General features: G+C 32.3%; 1 long non-coding RNA gene across 1 annotated transcript; it reads right to left on the reverse strand.

The window, feature by feature from the left end:
- Positions 1-6634: 6634 nt before the first annotated feature.
- Positions 6635-14433, reverse strand: LOC118763728. The gene is made up of 3 exons (XR_004999483.1): positions 14397-14433; positions 13338-13575; positions 6635-6768 (listed from the first exon to the last, which is right to left on the reverse strand). It is a non-coding gene; the product is annotated as an uncharacterized LOC118763728 (long non-coding RNA).
- Between the last annotated feature and the right edge of the window lie 494 nt (positions 14434-14927).

The raw sequence follows: 14927 nt of genomic DNA on the forward strand, positions 1-14927 counted from the left end.
TCACACAGTGCGACTGAACCCGGGACCATGTGGTTGGGAAGTAAGTTTCTTACCATATAGCCAAGCCTGTGCCTATACATACATACATACATACATACATACATACATACATACATACATAAACACACACATACATGCGCACACATACGTGTACGTATGATGTATGTACGTACGTACGTATGTATGTATGTATGTATTTGAATGCTTCATAAAAATATAAATAAATATAAATATGTAGATACAATTAAAGTATAAAACATAAATATATTCGGGTGACATCATATGAAATTGTATGTCCGTGATTGGAATCAATGAGAAAACTATTATACATGCAAGGTCAATATTACATTAATCCAAATTATCATATGGTTCAAAATCCATAGCGATGACTTAAGAGGATTTAAAATATTTTTTTCTTTTAATTTTAAAAATGTTTTAGATTATTTTTGAATTTTAACAATTTGAAGTTTAGAGCGGAGGTACATGTTATTGAGGCACATGAACAGCTTGTACTTTCGCTCCAAATTTCAAAATTTCAAAAAGTTTTAAACATAATTCTAAAATGAAAAAAAAACAATCTTTTAAATCCTCTTAAGTCATCTCTGAAGAAAGAAATGTGGATAACTGTGATGGATGGAAATGGTTCGCTCATTTCATACAACATGTTCTTGAAACAACCATAAGAATGTGAACTTACCCTGGATTTATATATGGGTTACTCTTTCAATCATTTTGAACCACCCTTTCATCCAATTGATAATTTGGGTTAATATGATATTGACCTTGCATGTATAATAGTTTTCTCACTGATTTCAAACACGGACATGCAATTTCAGATGATGTCATGCGAATATATGTATGCTTTATATCTTATATGTATCTGCATATTTATATTTACATATATTTTTATGAATTACTCCGATGTTGGGAAATCTACTGGCGAAATGAATTCTGACTCCTGAAATTTGTTCTCTTTTTATCAATGTTTATATTTCATGTCGCTCTATTAATTAGAGCACTAAGTTGTTACTCAGTACAGGGAGTTAATCTCCTTTCTATCTGATTATATATATATTATATCATATATATATATAAATATATATAACTAATGTAGGATAAAATTCTTTTCGGGAAAAAAAATTCATCAATGGCCAGCATATCAAAAAATACTTTTAAAGGTTAAATTTATAAATAATTTACAAGATAAGGGTAAAAGAAAATTTCTAATACCAAATATGCCGAAAATAAGACAAAATTGTCAATAACCATTATAATTTATGCGTCTCGAAACAAACCGATAGAAATTTCTAAACAAATCAGTTATTACCGTATTGGTCCAATTTCGGGGTTAATTCATAAGAATTTTCCCCTCTTCAGCGATAAATACGTGGGATATAAGTGAAATACTTATTGATACCCATGGAAAAAGCAAGTACTAAATCCTGAGCAGACCTAAGTAAACCAAATATATCTAAAATAGAAAATCTTCGGCACATCTCGAGACACGTGTGATTCGAACTAGAAACTTTCACAGATTGAGAGAATCCGGAGGTGAACACTATTCAATTTATAACTAATGTTGGATAAAAATTTTTTCGGGAAAAAAAAAAATATATATATATATATATCAGATGCCACGGGGATCTATTTTCCAGCAGGACAATTGCCTCGTTCATAAGGCTAGGAAAGTTTTGCAATATTTTGAGCACACAATATTGAGTTTATATATTTATGAACTAATTACAGACAGTCGTCTAAGGTACCACGCAGTAGGACTGAATCCGGAACCATGTGGTTGGGAACTAAGTTTCTTACCACATAGCCACGCCTGCGCCTATCCATCCATTCATTCATACATACATACATACATACATACATACATGCATACATACATACATACGTACATACGTCCATACATCCATCCATCCATCCATCCATACATACATACATACATACATACATACATACATAAATACACACATACATACATACACACAAACACATACACACGCATACATACATACATACATACATACATACATACATACATACATACATACATACATACATACTTAAAGTGGCTATTGAGTTGCATCCGCAGAGAGCAGATCGGAACCCATTAGAAAATTTATGGAATTATGTTTCTAAAAGAGTTCATGCTAAAATAAACAACAATTTTGTCCCAGGTATATCATATTATTGAAGAAATATGACAGAATATTCCAAGTGACTTCTGGGCTCATTTGGCGAATTCCATGTCCCGCGTTGTAAGGCCGTTATTGAAATTAATGGTTATGGAACTAGATATTAATAATAAACGTTTGTTCATTGATCATTTGTGCCTTAAATTTTCAATTTAAACAAAATAATGTTCGTACGGTCTGAAACTTAATTTGTCGACAATTTTTAATCATTTGAATTAATTACAGATAGTTGTCCAAGGTGTCACACAATGGGACTGAACCCGGGACCATGTGGCTGGGAAGTAAGTTTCTTACCACATAGCCAAGCCTGTGCCTATACATACATACATACATACATACATACATACATACATACATACATAAGTACACACATACATGCGCACACATACGTGTATGTATGATGTATGTACGTACGTACGTATGTATGTATGTATGTATATATGTATGCATGTATTTGAATACTTCATAAAAATATAAATAAATATAAATATGTAGATACAATTATAGCCAAGCCTGTGCCTATACATACATACATACATACATACATACATACATACATACATACATACATACATAAACACACACATACATGCGCACACATACGTGTACGTATGATGTATGTACGTACGTACGTATGTATGTATGTATGTATTTGAATGCTTCATAAAAATATAAATAAATATAAATATGTAGATACAATTAAAGTATAAAACATAAATATATTCGGGTGACATCATATGAAATTGTATGTCCGTGATTGGAATCAATGAGAAAACTATTATACATGCAAGGTCAATATTACATTAATCCAAATTATCATATGGTTCAAAATCCATAGCGATGACTTAAGAGGATTTAAAAGATTTTTTTCTTTTAATTTTAAAAATATGTTTTAGATTATTTTTGAATTTTAACAATTTGAAGTTTAGAGCGGAAGTACATGTTATTGAGGCACATGAACAGCTTGTGCTTTCGCTCCAAATTTCAAAATTTCAAAAAGTTTTAAACGTAATTCTAAAATGAAAAAAAACAATCTTTTAAATCCTCTGAAGTCATCTCTGAAGAAAGAAATGTGGATAACTGTGATGGATGGAAATGGTTCGCCCATTTCATACATGTTCTTGAAACAACCATAAGAATTTGAACTTACCCTGGATTTATATATGGGTTACTCTTTCAATCATTTTGAACCACCCTTTCATCCAATTGATAATTTGGGTTAATATGATATTGACCTTGCATGTATAATAGTTTTCTCACCGATTTCAAACACGGACATGAAATTTCAGATGATGTCATGCGAAAATATTTATGCTTTATATCTTATATGTATCTACATATTTATATTTACATATATTTTTATGAAGTATTCCGATGTTGGGAAATCTACTGACGAAATGAATTCTTCTGACTCCTGAAATTGAAATTTATTTTCTTTTTATGAATCTTTATATTTCATGTTGCTCTATTAATTAGAGCGCTAAGTTATTGCTCTGTACAGAGAGTTATTTTCCTTTCTATCTGATTACATATATATTATATCTTATATATATACATATATATATATATATATATATATATATATAATATATATATATATATATATATATTATATATATATATTATATATATATATTAGGTTGGAAAAGGAATTATGTTGCATGTCATTTCAAGATGGGAAAGAAACGAATTATTCTTTGCTTTTAACGGTCTTAATTACTAAATGTAATATTTACTCAAAATAATATTTTCCTCATTAGTGATAACATATTCGCATCTATTTGATAAATAGTCGATCCCGTGAACGTAAAATTCTTTACCTTTTGAAGCAAATAAACATTCAATAGCATTTTTAACCACTTCACAATAAATGAAATTATCTATAAAGTCAGATGGTGCAAAGCCAGGAGACTAAGAAAGATGTGGAAATCTTCCATATTTAGTGTCATAATCTTTTGCTTAGTGACGGGAAATATGTGTTCTTGCATTATCGTGTAAGAGAAACACGCCATTACGATTGACCTACGAAGGGAGCTGCTTCTGCGAATTTTTGTTTAATATTTCCATTTAACAATATTCCTCTGCAGTAACCATTTTGTTTTGCTTTAGCATTTCGTGACAGACAACCTTCATATCCCGCCAAACACAGCATAATATCTTTCGGTGGGTGGCAGCCATTTTGGTTTTCGTTGGACATGCTTATAAAAAATCTACTTTTCATCCTTTTCATCACTGCTGCCGATTCTACTCAGGAAAGGTTTAATAGCAAGCCTACTTTTCAATGACTTCAACGCTTGTTTTACTGAATATATATATAGCAAAAACTGTCCGATGAACGGCAACGGGAAACAACGGGAATCTATCAATCAATAGATTTATAGATAGATAGATAGATAGATAGATAGATAGATAGATAGATAGATAGATAGATAGATAGATAGATAGATAGATAGATAGATAGATAGATAGATAGATAGATAGATAGATAGATAGATAGATAGATAGATAGATAGATAGATAGATATACATGGGCATGAACGCATTGATGTATATGTGTGAGCACGCAATATGTGAAGAGTGATCAAAGTATCAAACGAATAAGTTTCCTAATAGCTTACAAGCAACATTCCATTTTCAATATTTTTCTCTGCTGAAGTTCTCTACTTCACCCAAATGTTTCTGTCACGCAAGTCTCGAAAAGGAATTTTAAGATATGTGTTCTACACAGTTATTTCCAATTTAAATGTCATTCAGGATAATTAGATTTGGAAGAACATGAATAAGAACTCGCAGAATATGCTAGGAGTAACATAATCGCACTTTTACAAAACGAATTTTGCAAGAACTCAATCCTATATTGGAGTATGGTAAGAATATTGTAACATGTGTATGACCGTTATAAAGACAATCTCACTGATTTTCTACAAAAGAATTTTTGTCTTCTTAGCTCTTTGACTCTCTGAATCGTTTTCATAAGCTTGTCTTAAATATTCATGTTTGTTTCAGACTTTTAGTTAACCCTTGTGTCATACCCTCTTTGTAATATTAAACTCTCCTTTAATATAGCCCAAATTATGCTGCTGATTGAAACATAATTGTATATGCATCATATACGATGCATGGACACCTCAGAAATATGACCTGTACAACAGACTCATGTGATAAATAGGTCAGACTTAGGCTTAATAAAAACAGAACTCCGTGATCGTATTTTTTTGTGGAAGTCAAATCAGGTTTTAATTCCATGATTTTAAAAATTAAATATCAGGTTTTCCATAACCCTTACAATATGGAAGGGCAGAAAAATATTGTACATAATATTATTGCGTTGCCAAAATATATTATCCAATGATATTACAACTACATATTAGACGAGAGATTCAAACGTCACAATTTTACTCTGCCCCACACGATTTCATGGAAACTTTGAATTAGATAATATTTTTCCGCACTTAATTTATGTATGAAATAACTTTGAATTATGATGTTACTGTTGTTTTATCTTTTATCTTTTAGCTGTTTCTGTCATTAGACTGCGACCATGCTGAAGAATTTTTAGTCGAATGAATCGACCCTAATATTTTTTAAAGCTTGGTACTTATTCTAACGATGTCTTTCGCCGAACTGTTATGTCACAGGAGCGTAAACACACCTACACCTGTTTGCAAGCAGTAGTGGAGGAGGAACAAACACAAAGACACACACACACACACACACACACACACACATCTACGTACATATATACATTCGTACATACATACAAATATATATATGCATATACACACGCATACACTCGAAAACTTGCGCACGCACACTCCACACACACACACACACCACACACACACACACATCTACGTACATATATACATTCGTACATACATACAAATATATATATGCATATACACACGCATACACTCGAAAACTTGCGCACGCACACTCCACACACACACACACACACACACTCATTGTTAGAATTGCTAAATGAAAAACTGGGAGGGGGCCATTGGCATAAATTTGAATAATAACATTAAATGGTGTTTTTTCAGATGAGTTTAAGAATAACAACAGGACCTTTGCTGATGTTTTTTTTTTTTTGTAAGTAGAGAGTTATATTTGTTGTGAATAGTTGTTGTGGAGTTAAGTGGGACTTTACTATATATCTACGTGTGCGTGTATGTTCGTTTGTGTGTGCTTTTGTGTGTGTGTATGTGGGGTTGTATGTATTAGTAATGTTTACGATATGAAGGTAGGCGAGTTACAAAAAGCTACACACACAGAAAGAAAGACGGGAGAGGAATGAAAGAGTGATTCATGCATACGTACATATATGCATGAATACAAATAGACCAACCGAGAGAAAGAGGTAGAGAATTATATTATTTAGTTCTAGAATACCAGCGCTTGTGCAGGATGAAAAGGAATCCGAGAGAAATGTGTTATCACATTTTATCAACGCAAATTCACGTTACGTAAAAAAGAAGAGAAATGTCACCTTGTGCTATCTGTCAGCTTATTGATCTTTTCTTTAACGAGAAGAAAAGCTTGGCTTCAGTTATTCCATCACCTATTTCGTTCAATACAGACAAGGAATACTTGTGAAGAATAATATTAATGTTATAACCACATTATCTGAAACTGAATATATATTGGCATTTACAGAATGAAAATAAATAATTTATTTTGTGTAAATTTATCAAAGATATCGCAAAGGAAATATACGATTTCTGTTTTAGATTTGGAATAAAACCTTTTTGGAATAATACATCGATCAATAAATATTCTATTTTGTGCTGTGTCATTAAATGGAATCACAGGTGTAAATATATGGAATAAAAGTTTTGTTATGCTTGTTTACATGACATTCTGAGTTTGTTACAAGCTGAAAGAAAATATTTTTTTATAACTATAAAAGTTGTGAAGAAAACTAGTATGAAATGATTCCTTAAAGAGACATAAAACGATTGAATAACTTTGAAAATAAACAAGGGTGCATAATAAAATCTGATTCAAAACGTTATTCCGAAATAATAAGAGTTTCAAATTTTAGCACAGACCAGAAATTTTAGGGAGAGGAGATAAATCAGTTACATCAAATGCTGTACTCAGCTGATACTTATTTTGTCGACTCCGAAAAGATGAAAGGAGAATTCGATCTCTGTGGCATTTGAACACAGAACTTAAACGGATGGAAGAAATATTGCCATGCACTTTTTCCGACGCTCTAACGATTCTTTCAGCACACAGCCTTTACGTTCCTGAAAACTTAATCCAAAAAGCCTGAAATCGCAGTCTGTGTTGTGTGGAAAGATAGTCCCTCATCTGCTATTCATTGAAAAGTGAAGGAAATTAGAATACGATGATAACTTAATGCACTTAGTATATATATATACTTTATGCACAATTTTATAGACTTGATACACGGCACTCATAAAATAAATATGCACTCTCATTTTTCCATCATAAACGAAAAAAAATTGCATTTTAAAAATTACATATCTGTAACAAGGTTTGGTACACCTGGCTACTTGAAAAGGAAATCTTCAGGTAGGTCTTTCATGAACCAATGAATAAGACATATTCAACAATTTGAAGCCTATCGAACTTTCGGTAAATTATTTCAAAAAAGATTCATTTTAAAAATTAGAGTATAGGTTAAGTTGGAATATCACGTGATCACGTGACCGACCAGACCATCAGATGTTGCTACACATCGCTGGTCACAATGCGTTCGCATTGTTTTAGCCTTCGAATGACGCCACCCCGCTGGCTAAGCGAGCAGGCCAACAGAAGAAAGAGTGGGAGAAAGTGTGTAGAAAGTGTACAGAAGGGATCATCACCCCCTGCCGGGGCCTCGTGGAGCATTTAGGTGTTTTCGCTCAATAAACACTCACAACGCCCGGCCTGGGAATCGAAACCGCGATCCTACCACCGCGAGTCCACTGCCCTAACCACTGGGCCATTGCACCTCCACAAGTTGGAATATAATGATATATACGTTCATTATATTTCATCATTATAAGTTGGAATATAATGAACGTATATATCAAGAATATTTTTAGTTATTAGTGTTTTGCGTTAAATACAAGACGGATTAACTGACATACTCAGCAGAAAATGGATGTTGCAATGTATGCTTTCAATGTTTCTTGTATTGATTAAATGTAAAACACATAGGAATTTACACCAAAAACGGAAATGTTGGAGTTAAGAAATTAATCAGTGATTATGTTTAACCTTCAACTTCTCGTTGCTGTGTATAGCGCAATACAGAACATAGGTAATATATTGTAGTAGAATAATTAAAGGAAGAAATGTTTGAAATCGAGAGAGAGAGAGGGGCAAAACAGACAGACAGACACAGACAGATAGACACTGACAGACAGACGAATTGAAGCAACATGTGTAAGATATAATGAGCATGTTAAAGATGGAAAACCATAGAATTTTGATAAAATTTGCTTTAATAATTATGTATTGTATGCTTTAATTCAGTTTGATATCAAATGGGATCTTCTTTTCAGAGGAAATTACTTTATACATCGTTTCCATTGTCGTAAACTAAGTCTTGATATGAGAATGTATACTTTGCCATCAGGTTAAGAAAACATGCTGTGTCGTTCAATTAATAGCTGTGCAACTTGATCTGCATTTTGTTTTATAATTATTAAATGTGACCGAGATAGGTAGCTATTCAATCAATGTATAATAACAATACCAATTACGTCAAACTTAATACTAAATATTTCGTTATTATTACAGCTGAAAATAACTTTGATATCTTATATAGCCCCAAACATGCAAGCAGTCAAACAGATTCATAGATATGTAGATGCTTACATACATTTTATATATATGACGTATAAAAAGGAAATTAGATAACATGATAGCCATGCTTTTAAGAAAAGCATCAACGAATAGAGTTGAAAAAGGAAATGAAACCCTGGATACGACTAACTAGAAGCTAAAATCAAAATTTATTGTTATTTTGGTAATAGGATGGCAGAAAGAGTAAGGTGCTTTTTCTGAATTTGGTTCTGTCACTCTTCCTTCTGCTTAAACCCACCGCATTCAATATTTCATGTTTTTTAAAGAGATTTATAACAGGAACATCAAGCATGTATTGTGGGTAATTTAATTCACTGTGCGTCTCCCCTAAAATGTGCCTGTTTTGAATCAGCTTAAGTAATCCCTATCAAGGCTGATAAACGATCGAATTGCCAGGAATCACAGAACATTGGAGTAAATTCTACTTTTTATTTTGGGGACGCCATGACTTTCATTCTGGGATCGATGATGTACTGACGTCAATTTAAATCACTATTTCTTCAATCGATTGTATCATCCTTAAAATAATTTTTTTCTTTTTAAAATCAATATACGCGATACATCGTTTCTTCTCAATTATGAAATATTGTTCAAGTGTTAAAACTCAAGAAATTAAAGAGTTTTGTCAAGATTCTATTGACATAAATTCGTTTGAGCTCTATATTTATATTTAGTAAATCGATTTCCTTTTCCTCTATGCCGATAAAAATAATAATGGTTTCAAAATTTTGGCACAAAATCAGCAGTTATGTAGAGGGAATTAAAGGGTCGATTTCATCTAACCCAGTACTCGACTGATATTTCTTTCATTGACTCCGAAAGGATGAAAGGCAAAGTCAACTTCGGCGGAATTTGAACTCTAAACCTAAAAACCGATGAAATGACGTTAAGCGTTTTCTCCGGCGTATTCACGATTCTGTTAACTCACTGCCTTAATATGCTGGATCACAGATATAGCATGTCCAACTGACAACAAGGTATGCGATGATGAAGTAAGAAAAGTCGATAGATATGACAGGTTAGCTTGGGCGGTTAAACAGTTGGGGGTCGATGAAAAAGGTGGTAATAGTACCAATAATTGTCGGAGCCCTGGGAACATAGAATAAAAATCTTGAGAAGTACATGGAATAAACAGGGGCTGCAATAAGGGGGGAGCACTTGAAGAAAACAGCACTGCTTGGAATATCTCGAAAAATAAGGGATGTTACCTTAGTTCACTGGTAGTGAACAGCTGGCAGCGTAGTACATCTCCAGCGTTGGAAGCTGTGCAGTGACAATAATGATGATGATGATGATGATGATGATGATGATAATAATAATAATAGTTATCTATTCTATAACGGAAAAAGCTACTTATTAATTAGGTATGTAACAATTACTAAAAGTACTAAAAGAAAGCAATATAAAAAGCTGGAAATATTTTTATCACTTCATGTTCTAAAAAATTTCTTATGATTTCGATTTCTGAAGTTTATTGAATTTTTTTAACTCCAAATTCTCGCAAATTTAAATATTCATTGCATTCATAGATATTAATGTTTAATAATAAACAATATTAATTCGTTGCAGGCAACATTTTAAGCTTTTATTTGCAACAGTTTCTCATTCTCGCTCACCTTCATTTTCATTAATGATAAGTTAATAATAGCTATACAACTTTGATACGAGGCACAATTTCAAGAGCATTATAAGTTTCCGGAGTTTGTTAAATGAATATTTTTGATAAAATGAAAATTCTTTAATATACAGATATAATTTTTTTCTAATGACATTTGCCTTGAAAGTGGTACTCTTTCAGATCTATGTGATTTTGTATATGCTGACTTAAAAAATAGCTTCGCAAACCCTGTGCGGCTTGCAAATAGAACCATTGTTACTCTAACAAATGGAGCAGCACAATTGGTGAATGGTTTTCTGTTGACAAGGATCCCTGGTGAACTAAAAATATACAGAAGTTCAGATACAGTTGATAATGAAACTCTGTACCCAATTGAGTTCCTCAACAAACTTACACCATGAGATTTTCCACCATACATTCTCAAACTGAAGAAAGAATGCTGCATAACGCTTCTGAGAAATGTAGATGCTACTAATGGACATTGCAATGGCACACGCTACATCATTGTCAATTTACATGATCATATTACTGAGGCTGAGGTTGCTTCTGGCCCTTATGCATCTCTCTCTCTCTCCCTATCTATCTATCTATCTATCTATCTATCTATCTATCTATCTATCTATCTATCTATATATCTATCTATCTATCTATCTATATCTATCTATCTATCTATCCATTTATCTATCTATCTATCTATCTATATATCTATGCACACCCATGGAGGTTCTACCAATTATGAATGATAAATATATATAACAGATTGACTCAGCTATATATCTACATATAAATTTCTGTGTTGTATGTTAATAAGTTTGTCATACCATCCATAACAGCCATATTCTAATTTTGACTCCCTGGAAATTTTTAATAAATTCCTCTGTTATCGATAAAAAGGCACTTTCGAAGCGTCTGTTATTGTTTACTATCACAAATTTAAATATTTATTGCCAAGCTTTACGTTCACTGCAGAGTAGGTTTTTAACATTTAATAAACAATATTAATATGTCTTGGCAATTTTTTTTTTTTGTTTTCATTTGCAACACAGTCTCTCACTTTCTTTGTCTCCCGCCTTTAATTGTTTTCATTAATAATAATCTACTTAAAACATATTCATTGCAATTTTTTTCATTTCAAGTTTTATTTCGTTATTTCAGATGAGGAAATCAGGTTTCTTGTTGACTTAAATTCGCTGTGTAAACTCCCTCAGTTTATTGTTTATACATACTGAAAATAAATTATATTGGACAACTTATTAAATCTTACTGAAGCTTCGAACTCATGTGACTTATTTCCTTTCCGTCGTTATCTAAGAACTAGCAAATAAATTAGTTGCTATGGCTATTTGATACGCTATAGGTATTAGAATATCTCTATGTGATCACTGTTATTTTTTGGCATATTAAACGTAGTTGGACTACCTTGTTGCTGATTTCAAAAAAGTGAGATTATGACTGTGATAATATAATGAGAGCAATATTTACTAAGCAAGTGAGCACTATAATATAAGAAAATAATTAGAATTAAAATATAATTAAAATTATTAGATTTGGGAATCAAGTGTTGAAATCTTATCGAGTAGCCAACAGAAAAACCGCACTAGTAATAATAATAATAATAATAATAATAATAAAAATAATAATAATAATAATAATATTAAAAATGGTTTCAAATCTTAGCACAATGCCAGCAATTTTGGGGGCATGGATTAGTCGATTACATGGACATCAGTGCTCAACTGGTATTTATTGCATCAACCCCGAAAGGACGAAAGACGAAAGGTAAAGATGACATTTAATGACATTTAGAAAGATTAATTATTTCTAAATTAATTTATACACAAACCTACAAATTTGAGTATATAGCTTATCTATTTTTGACTACTCGGTATAACTGGCACTATTTCAACGTCCTTTTATATATTAAATAGTGGCAGCAGAAGGGCATTTGAATTGAGAATGCAAAAACATGAAAAGTTTGTATCATTCTGTCATTCCACAGTTCTAATAAAGATTCTAACATTTGTTGTAGGTAACAAGCTTAGAGGAAAGTGAATAGCTAATAACATCCACTTGGTGGGTATTTACTTTAACCACTTTGAAAGCAGAAATCGACTACGGCGATATTTGAACGAAAGTAACTTAATTCTGCAAGGCATATTCAGTTTCCAACTGATTTTTCTATCAACTACACGGAGAGAAGCTTTCAGTTCTGCATGAATTTATAAGAATTGGTCACTCCCATTGACTGTGATATCCTTTATTTTGAAAGTCTTTCAGTCATGAAAAATTAGGATTCTTAACCTTCGTCTTCTTATGATGTCATAATGTCCAATAAAAATGTTTTATTTAATATTGATTTTCAAATTAATTCTTCATTTGGCACAAGGGTTCACAGAAATGCAAACAATAAACGTTAAAGAACTTGGGGTTACAAATAATTGTGTGCTTGGATAAACAAAGTTATATAAAGACAGAGGAGAGGTATAAGGATGTTATTCACTTGACGGAATAAAATTTGATAATAAAGAAAAATGTATTAAAACACAATAATTAAAACAATATATAACGATAACATTATTACAGAAAAACATTTAGGGTCGCCCCACACATACCCTCACTCAAACACCAGACATGATATATATATCTCCGGGATTTCCATTGGGTTAGTTGAGGAAGGGAGTAAATCTTACCGACAGAAATACTTCATCTGTTCGTTAACTTTTTCCGCTGTTTTCACCTATATAACCCTTGGCGTACTAGATGGACGTTGTACTGATCCAATATTTTCTCTATCCAAAATTGGTTGGTTTAGTCTCCTACTGTTCACATTTACGAGAAACAATAACAAGAAACTTGTGTAGTTCCTTCTTATGGTTTCTCATAACTTTAAAACTCATCGAGTCTCAGCTTTGGCTTTTCTTCAGCTTCCTTAATGTTTAAGAAAGACGTAAGATTTATTATCTTGTCTTATATAAGTTATAATTACATGTTTCGTTATAAAGCATTTTACAATTTTGCGAAACATAATTTTGACAAAGCGATTCTAAAGGTAATTTTTGCATGCTCGAAAAACGCTATTAATAATGTTACCCTTTCTCTGACGATCAAGCAAATCTATAACTGAAAACATTTCAGTCGGCGTATGCACGATTCAATTATCAAAATTGCTTTTTTTCTTATTTAACATGGTAGGTGACGATTTTAGAGGCATTTGGCTATTATTCCTTGATGGTAGAGTGATCATTTACGTGGCTCTTGCTGGTTTGTTAAGATATAATGTGCAGTAGCAACGGTCGGGAATTAAGTGGAATCCGCCCAGCTTGCGTTGCTGGAGAGCACTCTATCGATAAACCAACTCGTGAAGGCCGAAAAATAAAAACTTATGTGTACATACACAGGATAGTGAAACGAGATAAAAATATTGTAGCAAAAATTAATAAAAAGCAGATGAAACCAATTGTGATAATAATAACTATTTTTGGAATCGACACAAGGCCAGAAATTTAGAGGATGGTTCCTAAATTAAATCTTGGATCCTGATAAATTTTATCAAACCCGGCTGGTTTTTATAAAAAGAGACGCTGACTTCGCCAAGATTGAGCTTGGAATAAAGAAAACTGCAACAAATAACGCAATGCATTTTGTGCAACGCTTTTACACTTTTGCTAATCCTACGATCCTACGGTTTCACATGGCACAAAATCAGAAATTTAGGGGTAGAGGGCGGGAGATTAAATCGACTCTAATACCTGAAAGGTATTTCGTTACATCGACTCCAGAATCGTGTAAGGCAAAGCTGACCTCGGTGGAATTTGCATTCACGAACATGGCTGGAACAAATAAATACCGGAAGATATTTTGGCCAACGCTCTAACTACTATGCTAATATTTAGAATAATGAATATGAAACAGAGTAAAGCAACGAAGGTATGCAGTTTATAGATTAGTGGAACATAAAATTGTGAATCATGAAACTATTCGTGTACATACATACACATATACGTACACATACACGCACGCACATACACACTCGTACATACATTCATACATACACACAGAAATATAGACATATACATATATATAGATATACACATACATACATTTATATATATATATGTAAAGAGAAATAATATAAAAATTCAAGCAAGATATTGTAATACAATTTTGGGATCCCGTTAAACTAACATACATTTATGCAAACATGTACACGGTAGACTTCCTGACTCAATCGGTTCCAACGGACACAACAACTACGATGATTTGTCGCCAGTTGCTCGTAT

Source organism: Octopus sinensis, linkage group LG6 (genome assembly GCF_006345805.1).
Source record: "Octopus sinensis linkage group LG6, ASM634580v1, whole genome shotgun sequence".
Lineage (NCBI taxonomy): Eukaryota > Metazoa > Mollusca > Cephalopoda > Octopoda > Octopodidae > Octopus > Octopus sinensis.